Here is a 25,598-nt window from a genome sequence, read left to right as displayed (position 1 = left end):
TAATACCTGGCTGTCAGTGGTAAAAAGGAAAATTGACATGAATTGAGTTGATTCGCTTTGTGGCAAGCAGCGCGGCGAGCATGATTTCTAGAAATGCTGCCAGAGCTTCTGAAGTAATAATTTTTCATTGTCTGTTATCGTTGAGTGCTTAAAGCGGGTCTTGCTTAAAAAAATCAGCTTTGAAACATAACAGATCTTTAAATTCTTACTGAAAATATTTATTATTTATCAGATATCCTGAAGAAAAAAGTCCTTTTATTTAAAGCCTTAAAAACAAAACCAAGTAAATTGATAACTTTTTAACAAACGTGATTAACCATCTAAAAATGGCTACTATACCTGTTGAAAAGGTCTGTGGGGCACTTTTAATTGAGTTTTCAATGTGCGTGGGGCGAAGCGAACTGAAAAATGGTCACCGAAATGGGAGAAAATTAATGCGGCCAGTTGACTTTTGTGACATTTTCATTGCCACATCTGCCACTTTTCATCCGGAGTGTCCTTAAAATTCATTGTCCTCGCTGGCCTGGCCACCTCACCTGGCCTCCGTGCCACTTGGTCTCTGCCACTCGTCGCCAGTCCCTCCACCATGCCCCCACTCCCACCACATGCTTATGCAAATCGCATTTTAATAAACTTGCGTTGCGTCAATTTTCATTTACATTTAGTCCACTGGGGCGTGGTTCCGCCTCCCTGAGACCCTTAGACCGAGCGACTTTTAAGTCCCAAAACGATACGAAAAAAATCCTAATTAAATTTGAATTTACTTTAAGCATTTGGGGCTTTGTTTGCTTTGTTTTTCAGTGCCACCAGTGCCCACCATTGCCATCGCATCTCGTATCCAGCGTATCCTGCGTGGGCTCCATTTACGTTTATTATTTTCCGGTTTTTCTTTTCCGTTGATTGCTCATTAAAATTTGAAATTTCATTTTGCTATACATAAAATAAGAAACAAAAAAAAACAAAAAGCCGAAATAAGCAGCGAAAAGCGAAAATTCACCGAAATTGAATTGAATTTAATATCAGTTTTCTAATGGCTCTTTCTGTGCGTTGCCTGCTCAAGGATTCCGTTTTGTCGTATGTGGAAAAAAAGGAGAAAAGCCGAGGAAATTGGTATCGGGATGGCAGCCATAATCCCCGATGAAAATATGCAAAATAAATATGGCGTAAGGAGATAAAACGATGCGGGGCTGCTAGAAAATCAATGCTAAATGTGTTAAGTGATTTTTAAAGTACATTTAACAGGAGCGGGCACGTGACTGCCACGCCCACAGCTACGCACAATCGCGAATCGCACATCGCGAACCCTACGCATCTACACATACAACATGTATTTGCAACATATTTCAAAATTTTCGCAGAAATATAAAACATTTTTGGTGTTTTTCGCTTGTTTTGCTTGGAGCTTTTGGGGAGGTCACATAAACACAGAGAGTGGTGTGGCAACCAAGGCAAACATGTGTGTGCGTATGTGGGTGGGCTTGTTGGTATTGACAAATGAGGTGCGGGGTATTGGGTGATGGGTAGTCGGTAGAGGTGGTGGTCCTGGTGGCTGCGTACACATGTTTGTAATATCCTTGTTGATTGTTGGCTGTCGCTTGTTTTTGGGTGCTAGGTGCCACAGATTGCGAACAAAACTGTTTTGGGGGCTCAAGTTGTCCAACAAATGTGGGACTATTTATTCCCCATTTTTAGCCAGTTCGGTATATTACTTTAAAAATTAGGGAAAGCGTTAAAGCAATTTTGATAGATAGATAGGTTGGTTCATAAATCTGAGGTAAATAATAAGAACTACATATACTTTTACAAAAGAAATTTAGAGGTTTAAATACACGTGCAGTTGTTTGAAAACAATAAATAATTCAATGAAAAATGTATATTATGGTTTTTAGGATTACTTTGTACTATTTAATATCTTCATTTTATTTTAAATTCTATTTTTTGGCCTCCATCTTCTCTTTCAAGTCCAAGTCCACGTCGATGTCTTCTTAAAGCCCTTCCAACTGGTTACGTATACGCAGCGTTGTCCAAGTGGTTGGCGATAGATTAAGTAGCTGACAAATGCTTTGATTACTTAATCAGGCTACCAGGATCAGGGCAGATGAAACGAAACGAGCGCTTAACCGGGCTTTAAATGTGCCCCTGAGTCAGCAGGCACTCACACAATCGCACAGTCCCACCAACACAATCACAATCACAATGGCACCCACACAGGCTGCAAGTTGCACGCTGCAGTTGCCGCTGTTGCAGGACCAAGGAGCCATGGAAGTGGCAAATTTAATTGAAATTGAAAGCACTTCTGTGTCCTTTGGCCCACACGCTGCTGCTGGGGAGTACGGAGGGCGGTCTACGGACTACGTACTCCGGACCAGCCTTGACTCTCGGCCATGGTTCTGAAATCAGCTCTGGCGTTCAGTTGCATGCAACTAATTTGTGCCACTAATGAATTTATTTGCCACTTGTATGCTGGCAGCGTGGGCGTGGCCTGCAATCTGAGCTGCTCTGCTCCGTTCATCGAATAAAGCAAAATAAATGAAAGTAATATAAAAAGAGCAGCGGAAAAGCAGCCACGGCGACAGCTTCGGGGTCGCTGCTTCAAGAAATGCGACGGGAAAGTCGAAGCCGTCGACAAACGAAATCGTTTGAAAATTAATTTTCCATTTCACAAGGAAAAGGAGTGAACGGGCCAGAGTGTCGCCTGCCACTCGCCTCCATCCGCCTTCCGCCTGCCGCATGCTGCATGTGTCGGCAACTAGCTCGTGTCGAATTACAATTTATTGGCTGCTAAGTGGCTGCCAGTGAGAGCCTTGACACTTTTCATTATACCCTCACCTCGCGATGGCATGTTCCATTTTCAGGCTTAATTTACGGCCCAATAAGTGGGGAAATATTTGGCTTAAATGTATGGAATGTAAGAAGTGCCTAGCTGGCTTTGAAATTGTAAAAGAATTCTATTATGTGCCACTGCAGCTAAGAAAGGTCTTGCATTTCCCGTCCAAAGACAAACAGCACCAAGCAAACACAAGCTGGCTGTTTTAATTTTTAATTAAACATTTGTGAGCGAATCTGCGGCTCCCTTAGCTCCCCAATGCATCAGACTAGCACACACCCGTATGGAGCTACAGTCCGGGCAATTTATGAAATGCTCCCCAAGCTTACATACATTGTGCGCCATGATTATTGCATTTTTTGCTGGATTCTAGTTTGGCTTGGGCTGTGGTTTGGGGCACGTGCATTCCATTTAATTGAATGGAGCAACGGCTAAACATGAGCCGTAATTAGGCTTCATTTTTCTCCGCTTCCCGCTCTCCAGGGGGCCACCTGAATTCCCTGAAATTGCGGTAGCTGCTCTGCCAAAAACAATGGGCTAGAAGGCCGGACGGGGCCGAATGGGAATGGACGGCTTTGTGTTGCAGCAGTTGCATTGCATGTAGACAGAGGCACAATAACTTCTTGTTATTATGCTGCAAGAGTCAGAGCAGGGCAAGCCAGACCAGGCAACTACCAATTCATATTTGACTGGCACTCCGCCGCAATAGGCGCAGGACAAGCACTTGAAAAAAAATGTAGGCCAAAACTGGCAGGATGTTTAATGTGATTGTTGGCGAATAAAGGACGAGAAGTAGTCGGGCTCTAAGCTGAAGATGAGAACTCTATTTATTTTTCCGAAAACTTAAAAAGACTGTGAGTCCTTTCTCACAGTGCACCTGCATACTGAGACGAAGGACCCACCCAGGACTCGACCTGGACTGCACTTGTTGTTTTTTTGCAATTTTCATGAGTGGCACTCGGGTAAAATATACTATTTATTTCGCTACTCTCGCTCTGAGAACGGCGACCGGCTATGCCCCAAATGAACCACATTCCACATTCCAACTTTTGCGTAGAGGAAGCAGGTGAGCTGCATTGTTGTTGGTGTTGCACTTCTGCACTTTTGTTGCCTGTTATGTAAAAAGCTCGTTGAGTGAAAAACGTCGAGTTAAGTATGTGTATGTGTCCCTGTCTGCCTCTGCATTTGTTTGTTGTGCGCGTTACAAAAAAAACCAAAGAGAGAAATGGGGGAAAAAAGAACGATACGATGCAACAGTCACCGGCACAGATACACCCATGCATCTGAGGTGCCTCCTACATTCCTGAGCTGGTTGCCTCGGCACCTCGAGTGGCACTCATCGTGAGCGGCGGACAGGTGGAAGCCATCCGTGCCCCACTTGCCTCACCCACTTGCCCAAAAACTATGGCTATGCGAGGCACAGGTCTCAGTCTCAGTTTCAGATTCAGTTTCAAATTCAGATTCAGAATCACCTGCAGCTTCTGGTTCTGTTACTGTTTCTGTTTCTGGGCATGTATTTGCTTAGTTTACGTATTCGTTTTCGTGTCGTGCTTACTGCTTTGTGTGTTGTTTTTAGTTTTAATGAAATGTAAATGTTTAGTCACACACACACACACCCAGAGAGACACACACGCCCAGGAGTGGCTGGGTGGTGGCTTGGTGGTTCTGCCATTAATAGCATGTGTAAGGTGGCTTTTGTGAGACGGCACTGGGCAAATACTAAAAAAATTCACAAAAAACAGCGAGTGCGCTTTGAAATTTTTTCAAGATTTTTTCCACTGGCAAACGGCAGCAAAATTTGGTTTCTTTTTTTACAAATTATATCCTTACAACTGCTGAAGTGGTGACTTTTCTCCTTCGTGGTTTTTAATGGCTATAAAGTCTTTTTTATTTCACATTTTTGGCTCACTTTTAACTTTTATGAAAGTTTAATAAATAACTAAACTAAAACTTTTTCACTGCATTTGGTAAGCCATCGGATGGGCACTATTTGCCAGTGGAAACACCTGGAAAAATATTAAATGAGAGAAGACACTGCCAACGGCCTACACTCGCGGATTGTTTGACGAGCTGCCCTAATGAGGCGACGCTGTCGAGGACTCTGCTGATGCCGAGGACGACTCTGATGGTTGTGGTAGTGGTGAGGATGGCTGAGAGCTTGCTTCCTGCTAATTGGGCTCAGCAGAAGCACATCCTGGCTAAAGCATTCGGACCACTAGCCTATCATCCAGTCCACTCAATGCTTTTCTATTCATTTTTGGAAAGACTCGCCAGATAGCTTACCAGAACATTTATGGGAGTAGTTTGGGCTGGCGAGAGTGTGTTAACGGCAATTCCAATTTCAATAAGCCAAAGTGCGTTTTGTGGTCGGAACGGAATATTTATTAAAAACATCCCAGCTGTAGCTATTTCAAATGGAATTCATTTCGAGTGGCGGAAAGAAACGTTTTCGGGCAACATCAGTAGCAGTTGCCGACCGCCGGGCGAACAAACAACATTGGACAATTTGTACATACATATTTGGTTGGGATATATACGAATAGGAGTGTTGACTTTAACACACGCTTGTCAACTTTGACCAAACGATCCCGCCGGGAGGGGACTGATGGTTATTCCGGGCATTTTGTCGGACGGTGTGACTCTCGATGTGGGGGTCAGTGTGGGTGGGGGATGTGGGGTGTGTGGGTGCGACAAAATAGCATTTCCTTTTGACTTTTTGGCCGCTTGACTTCTCGTAAGCGGCGCTTGTTCGCATTTTCCGCCGGATTTTGTTTACAAGCCGCGCCGCAGAGCACGAAAACAAATTGAAAATGCACCACGACCCCCAACGAACAATAACAACTCCGACAATGGCCCGAGCTGCACAAATTGGTGACAGCTCTGGTTGGACGTTAGCTGCATTTGTTTGCTTTTGTGCGGCATTGTTGTCAAATTTATTAAGTTACTCATACGCCCTGTTGTCCGATGGCTGAAAACTCCCTCCATCCAGCCACCGCAACAACATGTGACAGCCGGCCAGTTCCCATTCCCGCATTGGTACAAGGCTGGGGCATCTCTGGTCTCTCTGGGTCTTCCAATCGGCTTCCCAAAGGCCATGGCCAGACATCCATGTTTTCCGTTCGGAGCAAAACGGAAAAATTCCTTACGGCTGTCAAGAGATTACGCGGCGAACATTGAACTCGAAATACTTCTGGTGCTTGAGAAAATATTTCATTTTACATTCATTTGAAAATTTTTACGCAGCTTTAGTATTTCTTAAAATTCAAATAAAGCTTTAAAAGAATAATAAACCATATTGTAGACATATCCATTATTTTCCATCTCTTTTTCTGGTATGAAATACATATATTTTAAAAATCCTGTGTAAAAATCCTGTATTGTTATGATATTTAACAAAATTTAAAAATAAGTTTTGTAAAAAGCTTTTTTTTTGTTTAGGGGTCTGAATGTAATTGTCATAAGTCCCACTGTACAGTAAACTTATGTGGGCCCAGCATTTGCCACTTGACAGCTGAGTGGCCCGGCATCCAGGAAGACATTTTTTCCATGCCAGCAGCATCTCATTTCCCGTTTGGTTCGCCGTCAATAGGCATTTCGCTATTGAAACTTTTTCTGAAGCTTCCAAGCCATGTTTGCTAGGATACTAGGGTGCTTTCTACACACACAAGCCCAAACACACACACACTGAGAAACTCACACATGCCACAGATAATATATACATGTGTTGCCATGAGTATATCTAACTGCTTGGGAGCTGGCTCGCGTCGCTCTGGGCAATAAATATCCGCCTAAATATGCTGGTCAGGCCGGCTGAGATGGCCGCCTTAGGCCAAAATCTGTCTTAATATGTGCGATGTGTTCTCCGACTGAATGTTTGTGTGTTTGTGTATTTGCGGGATTTATGTTTGGGGCCAAGTTGTAAGCGCCAATGTTTTTTATGTTGAACTTAAAGACATCCTAAGTACTTTCTGTGCACTTCGCACTGTGCCAGTTTCTTTTACTTTCATGCACAGGGAAACATTTTTGTGGTGTTTTGAATTATTTTTAATATTTATTAATCGTTTACGAGTAGTATACTGGTTTTAAGGGTTTTAAATTATTAACATACTTATTAAAAATATAGTGATAAAAAATTCATTCTTAATTCACGAGATAAATTTCAATATGGGGCATTAATATTTGTATTATTATTTGCATTTATGATAGGTAATTATAAAATTATATTCTTTATGTAAACCTATCAAATTTAAGAGATTTTAACAAAATGAATGATTTTACTTGATTTTATGGTTACTTGGAAAGTTTTGGTTTTAAATGTGGGATATCGGATCCCACATTAAATCGGATATTTGGGCAAAGTTTCTTACTGTGCATTAAAGTACCTCCACTCTGCTTCACCCACGCGCAGCATCTGCCCCTTATAGTTGTTGGCGTTCTTATTTTTGTCGGTATTGTTTCTGGTAGCACTTGAAGTCTGCTTCTGGGATCGGTCCAGCATCCAGCATCCAACATCAGCTCCAGCTCCAGGGCGTTCAACTTGCTCCGGTCTTGGAGTCCTCGGATGTCGTCGCTGTTTGTTGTTCTTGGCAACTGTTTTGCTTGTGTTTTATGGTCAGTTCTAATGTGCTTGGCCGGGTGCTGCTGTGTTGCCGGGCTGCCTCCTGCCGGAGAGTGTGTTTGTGCTAAAGTACTTAGTGTTAATAAACTTTTATAAATATTCTCTTTGACACTTTTAGCACGAAATAAAACTGACAAATAAATCTGATTAATCATTGCACTTTGCGCTTTGTAATAGCACTTTATCGTATTTTATTTCTCCGTCGCCTGCTTTGTCAGGACACGTGTGCGAGTTGGCGTCTGCCAGGAGTATGAGAATAATTTTCTGTCTTGCTCGGGCTCGCCAATTCATCAAGTTTAAAGCTTATCCGGAGCTTATATTTCCCTATTACTGACAGGGGCAGTGCTTCAGGTTAAGCAACAATTGGGGGAATATTTTTTCGATTGTGCTTCCGAATTCAATTGGTCTTGCCTCCGGATTTTGGACGCAATGGCTAGTTTATTGTATTTGAAGGCGTGGTTATTGGCTTCAGTTGAGCGGCTTTATTACACGGAGCACCGAATTTATTCCTAGGGACATGTAGTATGGATGCATGTACATATGGTGGAATTTCAATGGCTGTTTGCCAAACAAAATCGTTTGATAACAAAACCATTTCTATGCCATGAACTCTGGCAGCGCACTCGTCAAATGCAATGAAAAAATCCGGGAACATCGGAGCCCAATTGGAGCTGCATCCGCGCCCTTTTTTGCTCCTCGGCAAATACAATTTTGAACGCATCACAACACGCAAACACAATCACAAATGGGCGAAGAATTCTGCGAGGGCGGAGGATGCTCGTGGGCAGGGATGTGGAGTAGAAACAGAAAATGGAGTGTCGGAGCAGCACTTGGCCCTTGTCCGTCCGTATTCGCCATTGATATGCGCGTTGGTTTTTCCTATTCCACTGTTAGAATCAAATGGTACATTGTATTTTTGAGAGATAATAATTGGATTTAAGAAAATCTGAAAAAGCATGTTAAAAGATATAATATTTTTTAATAAGATTATAACTTTAATATTTCTATAATTTTGAAATTTATTTATCTAAAAACTTACATGGTAGCTACGCCCCAGTTTCATAATTTTCAAGTCCTGTGTAGACTTTGCCATTCGTTTTCCTTTTTCACATTCATCTCTGGCGCGCTCTCTCCGACTCCATTTTTGTTTTCAGCTTCGCGAAGAGGTCACACTTAATTTCCGCTTCCCAGTCGTAGCATACTTTTTGGGGCAGGCCGCTGCTGTTTCTGCTGTCATTGTTGATGCAGCCCTGTGCTTGGCTCTGTCAGTTGCGCTGAACTTTCAACATCCGCTTTTCATTTACACACGCACTGTGTGCGAGGGATAGAGGGAGTGCTGTTTGACCCATGACCTGTGTTTCTTCTTGTTGTTGGTGCTGGCAACATCTGTTGATTATTTTCGGCCCAGCATTTCTTTTTGCACTCCAGCTTGTATGTACGATGGAAGCAGGAGTTTCTACTGATTTATGATTGTATGTTATTTAAAAATAAATTTATTTTTACATCTCGAACCTAAAAATAATATAGTTTCTTATATTTAATTTAACTTTTGTAAATGATAAAATAAAATAAAATGATACCATTGGTTTTCGAATCGTACATTACAGATTTCTTTAAAATTTATAATCTGGTTGATTAAACTTTTTCCACCGTGCAATGCACAACTTGTCGGTGTGTGGTGTAGGTGTGGCTTGTTTATCGCACACTCATACATACACACCATACCCACAGCGCACATGGCACAAGGTGGCTAAAAGTTTTTGTGTTTGTCCATGTGGCACTCGCTTCTTTTGTGTTCTTTGGGCTTTCCTCTTTTTGCATTTTTGCTCACAGGCAGGACACTCGCACCCACACACAGGCAGGATACTCACACACACTAACATGTCAGCGGCAAAATTGATTATGAAATGATTTATTGGCCTCAAAAACTGCTTCAATATTGATTAAAGCTACTGTCCCTCCACCCCCTGCCTTTTCGCGTCGCTCTTCCTGCTTGTTCGTCCTTTTTTAACCAGCTTGTGGCCATTTCCGAAGCGCGGACCATGCGGCGTATGCGTAACGTTTGTCACAGCATTTTATTACCACCCCTATGAGGGGGGCCAGCCGTTTAAATGCATTTTTGTAAGCTACCAAATATCCGCAGCTTCGCATTCTGCTGCAAAATAAAGCGAACTGAAACAATTGCTGCATGCATTTTTTCCCCAAAGCTGATTTTTGTGGGTTAGAGAAATGCATATTTATTAAATAGCGGGAGAAAGTGATGGAAAAAATGCAGTAAAATATCTTTTGTGTCGCAACGATAGGGAATTTGCACAGATGAATTGAAGTATTGCTTTCAATAAAAGGATTATTGACTCGGTTTTAAATCGGTTAATTAACAAGTCCATTGTTGGATCCTGAAAAAAATAATATTATAGAGGGGATTAAATATTTTATGTGATTTATGAGAAATTTCGGAGCTCCACTTATTGAGCGAAAATTATTTTATCCTTTGAGGTAAGTTCCTACTTTCTTTATTAGTAATAGAATGCTAAATCTATAAGAATTTATTTTATTAGGAAAAAAGAAAGTTTAGTATTCGATGTCTAGACTCTGCAGAATACCCTCTTCTTATGACAGTTTTGATGTTTTTACATCACCATACATAACATAGCTCTACTGAATTTTTTATATATTTGATATTTCATAGACCTGGTTGCTGGTGTCACTGGTGGTAGTGTTTTTTGTGTTGTGTGTCCTGTCAGCAGTTGTCAACGCAAAAAGGTGCGCAGCTCAGCCACACAGGTGTGTGTCTGGTTGTGGGGGCGATTGGATGCTTTTGTGGGGATTCCTCGGAAAAGGTGGAAGGAGATAGTGAATGTGTCAGATGAGTTTTGTTTCAACACATTTGGAGCGTTAAATCATTCATGTTGATTTAATTATTTTACGTTGTTGATTCAATAAGTTTTTATTTGATTTATTTATTTATTTACACGTTTGCACGATTGAGGCGAAAAATGTATTTTGTGAGCCGTTTTAAATGACATCATCAATCAATCACGTCACTTATGACAGCATCCCAGCACAATATACCAGTATACGAGGATTGAAAATATAAACCTGTATACATGCTCCAAAAATTAACAATGAAAACAAAAAATGTGAAAGCCAATCTGCAATGCAAATTGCATTGAAATTAAAATTACATTTCGCTGAGCCCCTGATTAGGGCAATATGAATTATTGTTGACTGTTGGTCATATGAGTTATGGATTAAAAATTATGTCTGATTGGAGAAAAATGGGAATGTGAATATTACCTCGGACTATGATAGGATTAAAAATTGCGGGGCGAACGATGACCTCAATATGAATTGTTGGTTCCATTACTTTATTGGAGTTTAAGCTGGCTTTTAGGTTTTGCAAAGTTTTTCCCTAGTTTTCCTTCCATTCACTGCGGCACTCAGCGGAAAAGTTGGCTTTCCCTGGCAAGCATAAAAATAAAATTGAATTTTCGCGATTGAAAGTTGGCTGGAATGGAGGCGGAAAATGTGCCACGGATAATGCCAAAAAACGGCGCCGGCTGATTAAAAGTGCAGGGCGTGAAATGCAGAGCACAATAAATTTAAATGATTCCCATCCAACCAGAAACCCAAATGGCACTTGCCCGGCCTCGGCCCCAGCCCCAGCCCCAGCACCGGCCCCGGCTGTTGTTGTTGGTGCCCGGCAGCGCCTTTTTGGATTTATTATTATGATTTGAAAGTGCATAAACCACTTGAGGGCGATTCGGATTCGGAGCAGCGCATTTCGCTGCATAATTGGCACAATCAGCCAAAGGCGAGAGCGATAAAATCCGCGTCTCCTCCGGGCGCTTACTTGAGTCCAGAGGCTTATTGGGTAGGGGGCTGTACTAAATAATCCTTTGAGTTGAAAGCTGTCTAAACTTTACACAAAATGAGCCTTTGGAAATGTGAGAAAATATTATTAAAATAATACGAATTTTAATATTAATTGGAGCCCCCTATCGCACGCCACTGTTCAAACCTTGCAGTCCCTTCAAGGAGTCTGCTTTTCAAGCTCCCTCTTGGTGGTGTTTTTTTTTTGGTCCTGCTTATGTTGATTTTCCAACCTTTTAATTAAGTGACAGGACGAGGGCAAGGCGTCAGCTCCGCTCAAGTTCCAGTTGCATTATAATGATCCTGGAGAGCCTGTGCATAGAGTGGGGCATGGCGTTCGGGGCATCGGGGCTTTGGTCCACAAACAAATCGCTGGCAAAACAAATACAAACAAACTGGATGTGGACTGTGTGCTGTGGGCTGAGGTCTGAGGGCTACAGCTCCGGCTCGGGCAGACAGTGATTGAAAGAAGTCTGCACACGTGCGCACAGGTGCCCATCGCCGGCGCTCATTAAAATGCAACTGTGTGCGGTAATGGCCAAAAAGGGAAACGTGCAATAAAAGCAGTCCCCAGAAAGAGCACCACCAGACAACGGGAACAACAAGACCAACAAATAACGAGTGGCAGCAGGAAAAGCGTGGAATATAGCATAGAAATACATTTCGCTTTATGCAAATGCATAAAAAATACCACGCAGACCAAGTGGAGGCAAATAAACAAGGCGCTACCGCCGAACAAAACCCTAGCCAAATAGAGCAATGCGGGAGTATATCAAAAATCCATGTTTGAGGCTGTCTCGCTCCCTGCTTCCGTCTATCTCTTTCTGAGTCCTGTCTGGAATGGAAATTGCCGGATCTGCTGGCCATGTTATTTTTTCACTGGAAAAGCAAAAGGGAAAGCCTGAATAAAAAACAAAAAGAGAAAAAATTTGAATCTAGTTTATGTCTGAAGAGTCTTTAATTTGTTTCAGTCTTGATCCTAATTCAAGTAGGTAATATTTTGTTTAAAGATTTTATTATTTATATTTAAGACGGTTGTATGTTGAGGTCTTATCCTAAAATAGTTTATCCTTGTTAATTATGGACTCAAGGCTTAATTATTATTTTCTTGTGACTTAAGATTACAGATTGCCTCAGAGCGACAATATTGTGTATTTAATTATAATCTTTCTCCTTTGGCGTAGGAGTTAGGGAAAGAGGTCAACAAAAACGCACAAATTTTAGACAAAATTAGTTTGAAACTATTTAGTAATTAAATTCCTAGACATATTCCATGCTCAAGTGCCCTTTGTTGCCCAATTTTCAATGAGGTACTCGGCTAATCAGTGGAGCAGCTGACGGGGAGACTGGGTCGGGTCGAACCGTTTTGGGTCAGACAAACATCAATAAATTAGAAAATGAATAAATAAATAAGCTTCGAGCCTGGCCCACACACACACGGAGGATGAAGCTGTGAGGCCAGAAAATAAATCACCATAATAAATCTTTGGCACGCAGTTGGAAACGTTTTGCGGGCGAACGGCAAGAACACCATTTCCCCCCACATCCCAGCCTTGGCACACATTTTTCTGCTTGTAACTATAAATATATTTATGCATGCATGACATAAGTTTGTCCGGAGTGGATGAGCTCCGTCTGTTCCTATAACTGCCTTTGGTGCTCCCTGTTCCCTGTTCTCGGTTCTGGCTGCGCCCATACAAATCCTCGCTAGCTGCAAAGCTGCTGCAAAACTTTAAGCAACTTTGGGGCAACCGCAACACCGCACTCAATAGACGACAACTGCCGCTCCCGTTGCCACTGCCACTGCCGCTGCCAGTGGGACAATGTTCCAAATTCAAAAAGTGTTCGAAAGCGGAGCCAGGCAGGGCAAATCGCATTAATTTCACAAATTTGACTGGCAAAAGTTTGAGCCGGCACCAGGCACTTCAAGTTAAACGCCGTTTAAAGACAAAAGGATATACTTGAGAGGAACTCTCGGCAGGCGGTAAACTCGCGGCAGGCTTCGCAGTAGAAGGCTCAATAGTCGACATTTAATATGGGGTGATTTCCTGGTGTTGCCATCGACGCCCAAAACTTTCTCAATGGTTATTTTGTTTAAATTGGGTACTTTGGGCTGGCGGTAACTTTTATCGAAGTGCATATTCTGAGTTTAATTTACTGTTAATCTAAGGATTAGTCAACCTTTATCCATTTCAATTCCTCATGGACATATCTTCTACTCTATGATATATATTTCAAAAATTGTTTTCCCAAACCTCATATTTTATACACAGTGTTTTCATTTGGTCTTGCCATATTTTGTGGTTTTTATTTTATTATCAAACTGTAATTAGTCTTAGTGTTTCTGTCAATAAAAAGCCAGGTTCAATTTTATATTTTGCTACCAATTTATTCATATTTTTAATGGATCTTCCAAGCTTGGCTTGCAGTGAAGAGAAAACATATTTCTTTTCGCCCGTTTGTCGCTTTTTTCATGTAATTTTCTTAAATTTTGCAGTTTGGAGAAGGGATTTTCTTGTTTTTTCGTCGAAGATGCTGCTTGAAGAGCCTTTGCGTGGCAACAAGGCAACACTTTTTGCTGGCAGCAGTCAAGCCGCAGCCATTAGCTTAATTTGTTTAATTAATGAATTTGCTGAAACTTGTTCCCTGATTTTATCCTTCCCGGGCTCCTTGTTCTCGTCCTTTTTCACTTCTTTTTCGCATGCATGTGTGAGTGAAGAATCATCGCCGTTATGCTCATTCTGAAGTAGGCGCACACACACAAAATTAAGCAAATTAATCATACGCACTGTGGGCTGGAGCCTGAAAAGAGAGGAGGAGAGAAGAAGACTGAGGGGCGGATGAGATGGGCAGAGAGGTTCAGACCCCAGTCGACTGCACAGTAAATTTTGTATTTTCCACACTTACTCGTTGAATATGCACTCAATTGGAATTTATGTGATTTGTGTGCTCAAGGACCTGTTTGGGTTATCAACAACACGGCAGGCTCTGCGCCCTGCCCCGCCTCATGGCGCCGGAAAGTCTGTTCTGGCCTGGTCCGTGACTTTGGACTTTTGGCTTATACGCTCCTAGAGAAGGAGCTGCCAGTTAGCCTGCTTTTTAGGTCTTTTAATTAGCAGCCCTCCGACTGTGTGTAAAGTTTTGGGGCATTTTAATATTGTCATCATCATAATAATTGAAATAAAGCAACACAGCTCCTCTAGGCATGAGCCCCAACGCACTCCTCCCCCTCAACCCACCATCTTCTAGGGCGTGACCCAACTCTTTTCGGTTTCTCGTTTATTCATTTTGTGCGCCACTTTTTCACAACTTGTTGGGTGCTGCGTGATTTTGTTTTTTTTTTTCTGGCTAGAGGTTTTGGTTTTTCATTTTTATTTTACGCCACTTTGTGTGCTACTTTTGGCCCAGAAAGTGTGTTGCCCTGCGTTTACCTTTATAAGCGGCTTTGGCCAATTTGTTGGGGTACGAGGTTTTTGGGGTTCCACTCCCGCCCTCCTGGCGTCGTTAGCCAACCTTTTTGGCGGCAATTTTCGGTCGGTTGTCGTCGGTAACGCCCGCCTTCATTGTTGTTGTTACTGCTGTTGTGGCTGTCGGTTATCATTTATGGCTTACACATTTGCGTAGACTTTGTTGCAATTAGCAGTGGGCTAATAATGAAGTTGGCTAATTGTACTAGCCTAGGCACCAATATAAGCCACTGGCCCTAAACCAGTTACCCATAAAGCAATTAACAAAAAGCTTCCTTAAAAGCGGTTATTTACAATATATGAGCATTTAGTTATGGTGTAGAAAGGAAAATATTAGTGAAAAATATTTATAAAAATTCATTTTAACTTTAAGCTTATTATATAATAATAATACTTAGTGCTGTTTTGAACTATGTGTATCTACAGTGTTGAGACAACAAGGCCGAAATCAAGCCATCTTTTGTCTATTTTAACGACAATGACTGACAGTTTAAATGCCTGTAGATGTCATTATTTATACGCTAATGTTTTCGCCCAGCAAATGCTAAATTCGATTTGACCCGCCGCCAGGACAAACAAAAACAGGACAACAAATACTAATACAGGACAAAAATACGGGAATCACTATCAAACCGAGCGGACAAACGTGCGGACACCAAAAAGTTTTTACGAGCGCTCAACCAAAACAAAACTTGGATTTGCATAATATACAAATATAGCTCCAGCAACACAGCTATGTACCAACCGCCATCCGAAATGGTGTCCTTCGGTGTGGCTCTGTGCCTGTGCCTGTGTGTGTGAACTTAATGGCTGCAACGACAAGCGACAAAACTCAAACTGCGGTTATTTAGTACGCAAAGCTTTTGATGTACTTTATGCGCAAGCAATGAACTTTTAATGTGAGCATTGCCGAAAGCAACAAGGCGGCGGAAGATGGAGCAGGACCAGCCGTAAGTGATATATCAGGACTAAGCACTCCGGCGAAGCCAAGTTACGCCCACACGAACGGGAGGATACCGAAAGGCGAGCGACTTGCAACTTTCGGTGCTGGTGGCCCGAATTTTGCGCTTGCCACATATTGTGGGAGGCACTAAAAAAAATAGAAGGGGTCTATAGGACATTCAATTTTTAAATATTTTTTTCAAAGAGTTCTGAAAGTTCTTATATATTTTTTAAAGTTTTATAAATGGTACTTTAATGTTACTATTTTTGATTCAAAGCCTTATTTTTCTTAGTGTTTCCCACAAATAACTGGAAAATACATAAGGTGAGGACTTTTGGCTAGTTCTATTCTGTCCATGGCGAAATAAATAACAAAAACACTAAATCCAGAAAACAACTGAAAAGCATCTTACAGACACGACTTACCAGCTCTGTCTGTGGTTTCCATTTTTTACCAGAGGGTTAAGGTTTCTTTTTTATCAATTTTGGATTGATTGGATTCTTTTGCTAGATTGGAATATGTTTACATTTAAAACCTGGTTAAATTAAAAAACTAGAAAAACCATTGATTATCAACTAGCTTGCTAAGCGCCTCTAATAGTATCCATTTATTCTGTGCGCCTTCCATTGCAGACCAAGTTTGAGTAAAAAAGTGGCTGCGATAATCGCGGAGGCAGGCCACTTGCCACCCTGCCGTTTTTAGCTTCCTGCCACATGTGCCACAAGTTTCCATTTGCATCTGCCTCTGTGGTGTATTGGTGGGAGCGAGATTGTTGGTGTGTGTGAGTGTCTAGGCGCCTAATTAATTGCCACCGCGTTGAAAATATTATTTTTAATTGTGTGTTTATGCACAAAGCTGGGGAGAAGGAATAAGGAGGGGCATTTAAAAGTGGCAGCCATCCTGAATAAGTCTGGTTGCGAGCCAAAACCAGCTCAGATGCTACTTCTCTTGCCACAACACACCCGGCAGACACACACGAACACTTAGCCTTCCACATGGCTGGAATATTTATGAAAATTATCCTTTCGCTGTGGCTTTTTAAGATGCTCATAATTTATATTTAAGTTGAGTTTAGTGTGTCGCAAAGTGAGCAGCCAAAAGGCCAACAAAAGCAAAAACATGGCATGGTTTATGGAGAACCGGCAATACACAGCCACAAGGCATACAATTGGGGTCAAAATTGTAGAGCCGAATAAACGAAATTATTTTCCAATTTTTAAAACTTGTGAATTAGAGCAATATTTTGAATAAAAGTATATATTTATATCAATTAGGAAAAACAATTTATTATAAATATAAAACTTTTCATTAGGAAAGGCCATAATATTTCTCTTAACTAAAAGCTATCTTAATTGCCACTATTTTAGCCACATTTGTGCATTCGAACTGATATCCTTATATGCGGCTCGTGTTCGTGTTTAATGGCGGAAGCTGTTTAGTGTCACGGCTTGCATCATAAATCTCAGCCTCCCCTTGATGCCACAGGCCTCGCCCCACACCCTCTGCCAGGGAGGAAAGTGTCAAAGGGTGTTGGGGCAGTCGACTGTGATGCTGCTTTTAATTGGTTATCAAAGGCGGCCAAATAAACCTGGGCGCTCAAATGTTTACCCAACGCCCAGAAGATTTTTGGCAACGAGAGCTGCCAGTTGACCAGGCCAAAGTCAACGGAAGAGGCTGAAGGATGGTGGGGCGGTGTGGGTGGTACAAAAAGAGGGGTGTCGGTGGGGTATGCAAGGCCATTAAATAAACGCAACGCAGCGCAGCGTTTCGAGTGGTTTTCCTAAAGTAATTTCCACTTTGGAGCCAGCCAGGCGATGGAGGCGTTTGCATCTTTAGTCAGTCAAAAGCTGAAAGTGCACTGGAAAAAATGTTATGCATATTTTTAAGAGTCTAGGATATATAACCCATTTAATTTGTGAAAATTTTTAAGAGTTTTTTTGGGGAGTGCTACTTTTAAAATTATTTAAAGCAGTTAGTTTCAGTTTAAATAGAATAAGTTGAACTCAAACATATCATTTTTATAGTAAATTAAAATTAATTTTATAAAAACTTTTTGAGGACTAAATCTTTTTAACAAAAATATATCTAACCAATAATTTATTGAAAAAAATCATTATAATTTAAATTAAAATTCTAAAACAAAATTTTCTTCGACTGATTTAAGGATGGGACTCCTCGTAGCGAACTGTGAGCGTAAGTAGTTGGGAAGCCTGGGGAGTCAGGCTCCTATCGACTGTTTCTCGTCCTGACAGGATATGAGTATTTAAATTTATCGTAGCTGTCGTTAGACGTTTGCACCAGCTTGTGTACATAAATTAGAGCCTGGGCCCCATTTCGGGCTCCGGGGCAGATTCGAGTCCAATAATTGAGTAGCATGCGGTTGTTGGCAAATGCCTTGTAAATTGTAGTTAACATTCAGCAACAAGCTCGGCAAACATTCCCTTTCGATGGGCATTCAATAAAACGAAGGTAACAGATTCCATTCGATTCGATTCGCAGTGATTCGATGCGGGGTTTCAATCGGTTAACACCATCGGGGGCACATCAAACAAACCCGCCGAGCAAGAGTGCAAATCCCTGCGATATTTTTGCTTAAATGAAATTCAAGCAATCAACGCTAAGCGGATCAATTCGCGAATAGTTCGAGTTTGGGCTTAAGGGGGTCTTTGTTTTATTTTACCATATTTGCTGTTGTTTTTGTAGTCGCGAATGGCTGCGCTTTTAGCCTTGTCGGGCTCTATTTGCCCCCTATTTGCTTTGTCTGTGTCGCCGGCTTTATCTTTGTTCTGTATTGTACTTTTCCTTTAATTTGCCGAACACAAAACTTTTGCTTAATGAAATAAGCAGAGTAATCGATGTGATTGTTGTTTTGTCTGCGATGGTGTTGTTGTAACTTAAGCCAAGACCCCACTTCTCTACAACCCCTTTGATGGTCCTTGGGCTTAAATGTACAGAGACAAAAGTTGTATTCTCTTTGGAAAATGTCTTAAAATGTCGTGAGTAATTAATTTATTTAATTCATGATAATTCCGATAAAGAAATAAAGTTAAAAAAAAGCTATTTCCTTTTTAATATAGCATATTAAACTATATAATATGTACATTTGTTCAAGTGTCGTATCGGTTGCGGCTGTGGCTTGGCTGGAGGCCTCCGAATAGGTGTGGGTGTGGGTGTTTCTGATCCAAAAGGAAATGCAGTGCACAAGGGTGTGGGTGGGTGAGTACTGCGGTTGAAAAACGGCAATTCAATTAATTTCCGTTGCTGCTTAAAGCCGTAATGAGCATTTAAATTGCTTTTGAATGAGGTTTGCGGTGCCAGCAATTGCCCATAAAGGCCTCGCAAATGCCATTCAGTTTGCTCAGTTTAAACATGAAGTGCACCAAGCAATGCCATTAACAAATTAACTCCGTTCACCCCAAGAAGTAGCCAGTAGATCAATACTAGTTAACCATCAATGAAGTCCGTTTATTTGCCTCGGCTCAACTAAATTCGAATAATTTAATCGGGCTTACCCGGAAGTACTCTATATTAAGAAAATGTATTTATTCACTAATAGACTCATTAGTCAAAGTATTATTCATTTGATTTATTCGGCTATAGGGTTTATAAATTTGCTGTGAAAATTGTTCAAGTGTTTCCCAAAATAAATGAGGCTCTCACTAAAGCCAAAAGCCAATGATAAATGTCCGAGCGGTCCTTGTTAAATTAATCCTTGCCACAAATCAGACTGCGCCGCAACCAGTTGACCAATCGAGCCATAATTGTCAAGGAGGCAACTGTTGATCAGCATAATCCCGCATCGGGTGACACCTGTCAGCAAAAGAACCGAAAACGGAAGTTTCCGTCCGGCCAAGATTTATGTGCCTCGATGTGGCATCCATTAAGTCAAAGCCTTCGCTCCAAGCTGTCGGGGCATGAATGGGCATCTCCGTGCGTGCACATAACCTTTTAACATTTATTGAAGTTTATTGAGGTCCGATCCAATTCCTTGGGTTTTCATTTGGTATGCGTTGGACGGCACACACCCATTAGTCAATGGTCGAGGAGACATCCCATATTCTCCGCCTCCCCTCCCTCTAATCCTCTTTAGCAAACACACACCAACAAACACTCGCAGGAACGTGTGTGTCTGAGTGTGGATTGTCAACAAATTAATCAATGTTTATTTGCTAAGTAAGTTCGCCCTCGAGGCGGACAACCGGTTATCCAGCCCGGGGGGCAAGGCATTCTGCTACTGTCCGCCCGATGTTTTGTTTCCTTTTGCCATTTCCTACTTCCGGCCATGCGTGTCTCTCACCCAGATACACTGAGAAAAAAGGATAATATTTACGAGAGAGATGGAAAGGGTTTTACAATCAATAGAGAGCCAAGAAATATTTTATTTCAAAATCACAGATCGTAGGACACTCTCTGTATGATCATCTCTGTTATCAATATTTTCTCCCAGTGTAGCCCCAAGTTTGAGTGTAAGTGTGACGCCTTTGTGCCTTTGTATTTGTGTAACTAATCGCGTTAATAGAGTGGATAATGTGCCCCAGGTATGTTGGCCGGCGCAGCACCTTCGATTGCCTTTGGTAAGCAGTGAGTGGAGCATTCAAAGTGTTTTCGCTTTGTGCCCCATTCAGACCCCCCCTCAAGACCATTCAGACCCCGTCCCTCCCCCATTTAATCCCTCAATACGCCGCCGCCTCTTTATTTGAGTTTGTGTCTGTGATTAGGCGCTGTTTAGCGCCATTGTTGGTGCTGTTCATGGCCCATCTTGTTGGGTTTTAAGTGTCGTTTGATTGGTTAACGGGGCGTATGGGTAATATTCAATTTGGCCAAATTACAGAACCGAAATAATGATTTTTCTGCTTTGTTTCCTGCACTTTGAGGGGTGATTTGTGGGCGTGAATCGTAAAAATAACATTAATTAACTCAATGAATCGCCCAAGAAAGAGGTTTCCGGCTTTAACTCGATAATTATAGTTGTAAAAGTAAAAATATATATAGTATTCTCACACACGATTAGACATCTACAAAACATGGAAATTCAAATGGGTTGGATGCCAAGCAGCTCCAATTACAGTGCTCATTTGCTTACACAAGTCCTTTGTTTGTTATATCAGCTGAAAAAGCAAATCTCAGCATCAGGGAAATTGCAAAATCCGCAATCCACTTGAGCCAGAGCCAGCACACAGGAATCCGAAAACCCAATACCTATCGACCAACAGTGCGTATGTGTGATATGTGTTGCCGTGTTCAAGCGAGTGCAGCAAATGGGCATCAAATGACGCAGCAACATTGTCAAAGCAATCGTAACAAATGAAGTCAACAGTCTGGCTTGGTGTTGCTGTTGCGTTGCCGACTTATTTTTTTCCCCTTTTTTGATTTAAAGCATTCGTTGCACAGCGTTGAGCTCGAATGCAACTCCCTCCAGAGGCCGCAGAGGATCCAGGACACTGCTGCCACCGCCAGGACACCACCACCGCCAACACATTACTAATATGAGTCGGCTACGCCTTGCTGTCATCGCACCAGCGCCGCTCATGTGAGCTGGAGTAGCAAAAACGACACTACACTGGGAAAAAATAAAAAAAAGGCGATTTTTATGTATTATATATATTATATATTATTGATTGAAAAGCTTTTTAAAAAAATTCAGAAAAAGTGTCCTATGGTCAAAATTCTTTACTTTAACTACTAGATTTTTTCTCAGTGCTGTCACGACAAAGCCAACGACCACCAACAGCTCTAGTTGCCTTCAAGTGGCAACGCTTGGGATGTGAATTTATGGCAAACACGGAAATAGGAGCCGGATGACGGCGTCAATTGCAGAGGCCAGGCCAGGCACACGCGCTGATTATGAAATGCGTCTCATTAAAAGGAGAGACCTCAGCCAGTAACCAACCGAACCAACTCGTCCTGGCTGGCTGCTACTGCCCCTTGAACCATCTTCCATCCCCGTTATGGTCTGACCTAATTCCAGAGCAGGGCGGGTGTCAGAATCAGCATCCAAACTCGAACCAAACTAGAACCCAAATCAGATGCAGCCCGAGAGAAAGTTTTTGGGTCTCCAGATCTGCTGCATGGACAGCTGTCACAGGATTCCACAAATATTTTGATATGCAGCTGGTTGGCTGTTAGCAAAAACCAGAAGCCCCAATTGACAACGCACACTCCTGCCACAATATTTTTACAACTGCGAGTCGGAGCGGAGCGGATGACACTACAAATATTTGGTTGGCCCATATAATTGTGGCTATGCGGTTTTTGGCTAATTTTGGGTTCTTTTTTGGGGGAATGCGAGCATACATATATGACAACAAGCGAGCTTTAAACTTGGCAATTAACATTCATGGATGCACAGATTTTGTTTAGAAACCTGTGTTTCAGTTGCCAGAGATATGACACACCTATGTTGCATGAAACTACAAAAAAATGTCCTTTAAAATACCAGTCCATAAGAGCTTGTTTCAGTTACCATGCGAGCTAGAACTCCACGTTGGGCTGCTTTGCATGTTAATCTTTAGCCATGACTTGTGGGCGCTGGAAGGCAATGACCTAATTCTGTCAACAAAATATCATAGACACCAGTCAAAGATATGAGCTCACTGCTACGTGCGAGGGTGCAGAGAGAAAAAGTATTGAAATACTTTATTGAAGATATAAGACAAGTTCTACATAAGCTGAGATACACTGTGCTGAGATAGTAGAACATCCTTGAACATAAGCAAAAAGTATCTTTAAGATTCATTTAAATTTTATTTGAATTTCTAAATAAAGTTTATTTTCACTTATTGAATAAATAATTTAATTCAGTTCTCCAGGTGTAAACGCATCAAGAATCCCTGGCAGTGGCAGTGGCAACAGTCAGTGGGCTAAGGGCCAAATGGTAGTCACCAGTCAGCCCCACATGGCTCGGGTCCCTTGGCCATTTAACACTTTCATATTTTGTCGACGTAGTCCTCGTCGTCCTGGAAGTCGACGGTAGGTTGTTTACCGCCTCGGGGCCAGACTTTTACTTTGCATGTAGCCGGGATGGAATGGTGGGCGATGGGGGGATCCCTTGGAGCCCGCACGTTTATACACTTTGCAGAGCCGCTGCCATATTTGTGTCTCCCCGGGCGCCCATTCCTATTCCTTCGGCCCCCGGCCCGTCCGCCTTTTTGTTTCGCTTCGGAACGTGGCAAACAATTTATCAAACAAAATATGCACTTGAAATACACGTAGCTACACAACATTTCGCCTTTGCTCCTGCACGCCAAGTGCATTTTTATTCAATTTTTTTCGGGCGTATTCGGGGATAGAGGAGGATTCAAGGGGGATACAAGGTCCCAGAGCGACTTCAAACCTCTCATCTGGCCCGAAAAACATTCCCGGTTTTTGGTGATAAAGTGCGGTAGTGAAATGAATTCGTAAGTGGCAGGGACGGGAATGTTCGTTGGTTCACATTTGGGCCAAGAAATTTATGGCCAACGATTCCTGGCAGTAGGTCGGTGAACTACAAGCAGTAGTTTTAAAGTGGAGGGATCAAAGGTCCTCGCTTGAGGAGATATTTCTAGACCTAAGTCTTGACTTCGACTTGACTCGCTCCTGAAAATTTGTGGCCGAGGCACTTTGTCGTATTTACATATAACAAGAACGTGAACTTTCAGCTCCTTGCCAATTAAAAGTTAAATTATTCTATTTTGATTTTGTCAAATGAACATTTGACATGCAAGTCGGGCCACGCCCATCGCTCGTCGGCATTCATAATTCCCCGGCTTTATAGGGCTTATGTCCTGTATTTGTCATGTTAAAGAAGTTTTACACTTTAATGCCTTCGCAAAAAGGGGTCACCGGGCGGTCGATGATTGCTTGAGTAAATTAAGTAATTGCTGCAGGCTCAAGGGATTAAATATTAATGCTAGAGCTTGTATGCGAAAAATCACTTTCGAGTTCACATTAATGCAGGAGTTGTGTCTGCATAGCTTTGCCAGAGGAGTGTCGAGACTTTAATGTCAATCGCCTAAACTTTTAGTCTCAGGCCCGAATCCTTTAACGGTGTCCTACTTATCCCTTATGGTGGGCTCATTAATCCCCAGCGGCGCTTTATCGATTTCCTTTGCCGCTAATGCAAACAGATAAATCTGCCGAATGAGTCGATTTGTAGGTATAACCCGCCCACCGACCCACGAGAGTCCCCTGGCCGTCTGCCCGCAGTGGCGGGGACGGGGACGAGTCCAGGGAGCCACTCGACTCCCGAATGGGGCCTAATGTGGGGCGCTGCTTGGCAGCAGACAGCAGTAATGAACTGTTGCTATTGTTTGTTATTAGTTTTTATGGCTGTTGCCGTAACTGTTGGCATTGTTATTGCCGCTGGCACCACCAAACTCCGCCATCCCGAAGTATCCACATTTTCGGGGGCATTGTAATTTGTCTCCATTTTTATCATTAAAATAACAATTAAAGCTTTTGTGTGCGCCGCTCATTTGCGGTCTATATATCATTACGAGTGCATGTGAGGAGCTTGTGTTGGTGGTTTTATTGCTTGTAAACATTCGTACTTACTGTTGTGTTATTGTTAGAGCAAATTACACGCTTCTATACTCGGTGGAGCGTGTCCTGGACACTGGACCCTGGACATCGCGCATGGATGTCCACCCCCTGATGGGCCAATGGTTCGAGTCGCAGCAGTCAATCAATATTAGTTAATGTGATTACTGCCGAGCAAACTAGAGTTAATGAACTTAATCAAGCCGATGGCGAAGCAAAAAAATAACAATAATAATAATAAAAATATGTTTCTAAAAACACACTGGAAAATTAATATGAAAGAGAGGTGGTCTTTATGCTTTATGGGATGATATTATGGAAACAAAATGGGTCGAAAAACTTTCTCAAGGTCTTGAGAGTAATGTTATGTTTGAAAAATTATTTTATATATTTTTTGATAGGTGCTCTATCTATTATCACGTATTTTTGTGATCTTTACAGTTATATAAATTTTTACTTTAAAATGTAAAAAAATGCCTAATCTTATTTCTCAGTGTATAAATTGACGTTATGGTCCTCTAGAGATGTTTTTAATTACGGAAAATCAGCAATTCAAGTAACAACTTGCTTTCTAGCTATTAGCTTGCATGTTCACAATGCATAAGCTCCTGGACAGGTGTACAACGAGCACACACATACACAAATCTATCAGGTTCATAGAAAGAGACAGAAAAACATGCATAGGAGAGAGAGAGGGCAAAGGATTGGAAAAGACGGTGGACAGGCTTTTAGCAACATGGAAATGCTTTATGGCAATTAAAATGGTAATACATCAAATGCCAAATATACATGCCGGAGCATGTAGGAATCGTGCTCTATTTTTTATATTTTAAAAGAGAAAAGGACAGGAATAAAAAGCCAGACAGAGACAGGGAGAGAGAAAGAGTCAGAAAGTAAAACAAATTAAAGTGAGAGAAGGAGGAGGACCACCTTCCAGTATGTTCCATAAACAGAAATCTCTCTAAATTGCACACAAAATATGAATATGGCTTATTTGCAGTTTTGCCTTTTAGTTGCAATTGATTTTGGGAACATGGATGCGGAATATTGTCGCCACTTTGTATGTAGCATGAAATGTCAATTTGCAGGTAAAAGCAATTGGTATTAAATGTCAAACACCTGCACATTCATACGTGTATTTTGTGCAATGCAACCAAAAAATTAGGACATGGGGGGAAATGTTCGTTAGGCGACACTTAAATGCCGTCAAATTTGCAATGTCCAGTGTACAAAAAGTATTTGTGTAATACGGACGATAAGCTCACTTATTGATCCACTTGTAAGTGTAGTGGTTACTGTTTTTGTTAAGCCACCCACACCCTCTTGAATCTCATCCAAATTGTCCATTGCCCT

General features: G+C 41.8%; 1 long non-coding RNA gene across 1 annotated transcript; it reads right to left on the bottom strand.

Moving 5' to 3' along the window:
* Nucleotides 1–235: 235 nt before the first annotated feature.
* On the bottom strand, nucleotides 236–778 carry LOC138926261 (uncharacterized). The gene is made up of 2 exons (XR_011442718.1): nucleotides 340–778; nucleotides 236–266 (listed from the first exon to the last, which is right to left on the bottom strand). It is a non-coding gene; the product is annotated as an uncharacterized lncRNA (long non-coding RNA).
* Nucleotides 779–25,598: the final 24,820 nt, after the last annotated feature.

The sequence above is a fragment of the Drosophila bipectinata genome, chromosome 3L (assembly GCF_030179905.1).
Source record: "Drosophila bipectinata strain 14024-0381.07 chromosome 3L, DbipHiC1v2, whole genome shotgun sequence".
NCBI classification, from domain to species: Eukaryota; Metazoa; Arthropoda; class Insecta; order Diptera; family Drosophilidae; genus Drosophila; species Drosophila bipectinata.
This window is presented reverse-complemented; position numbering and strand designations above follow the sequence as displayed.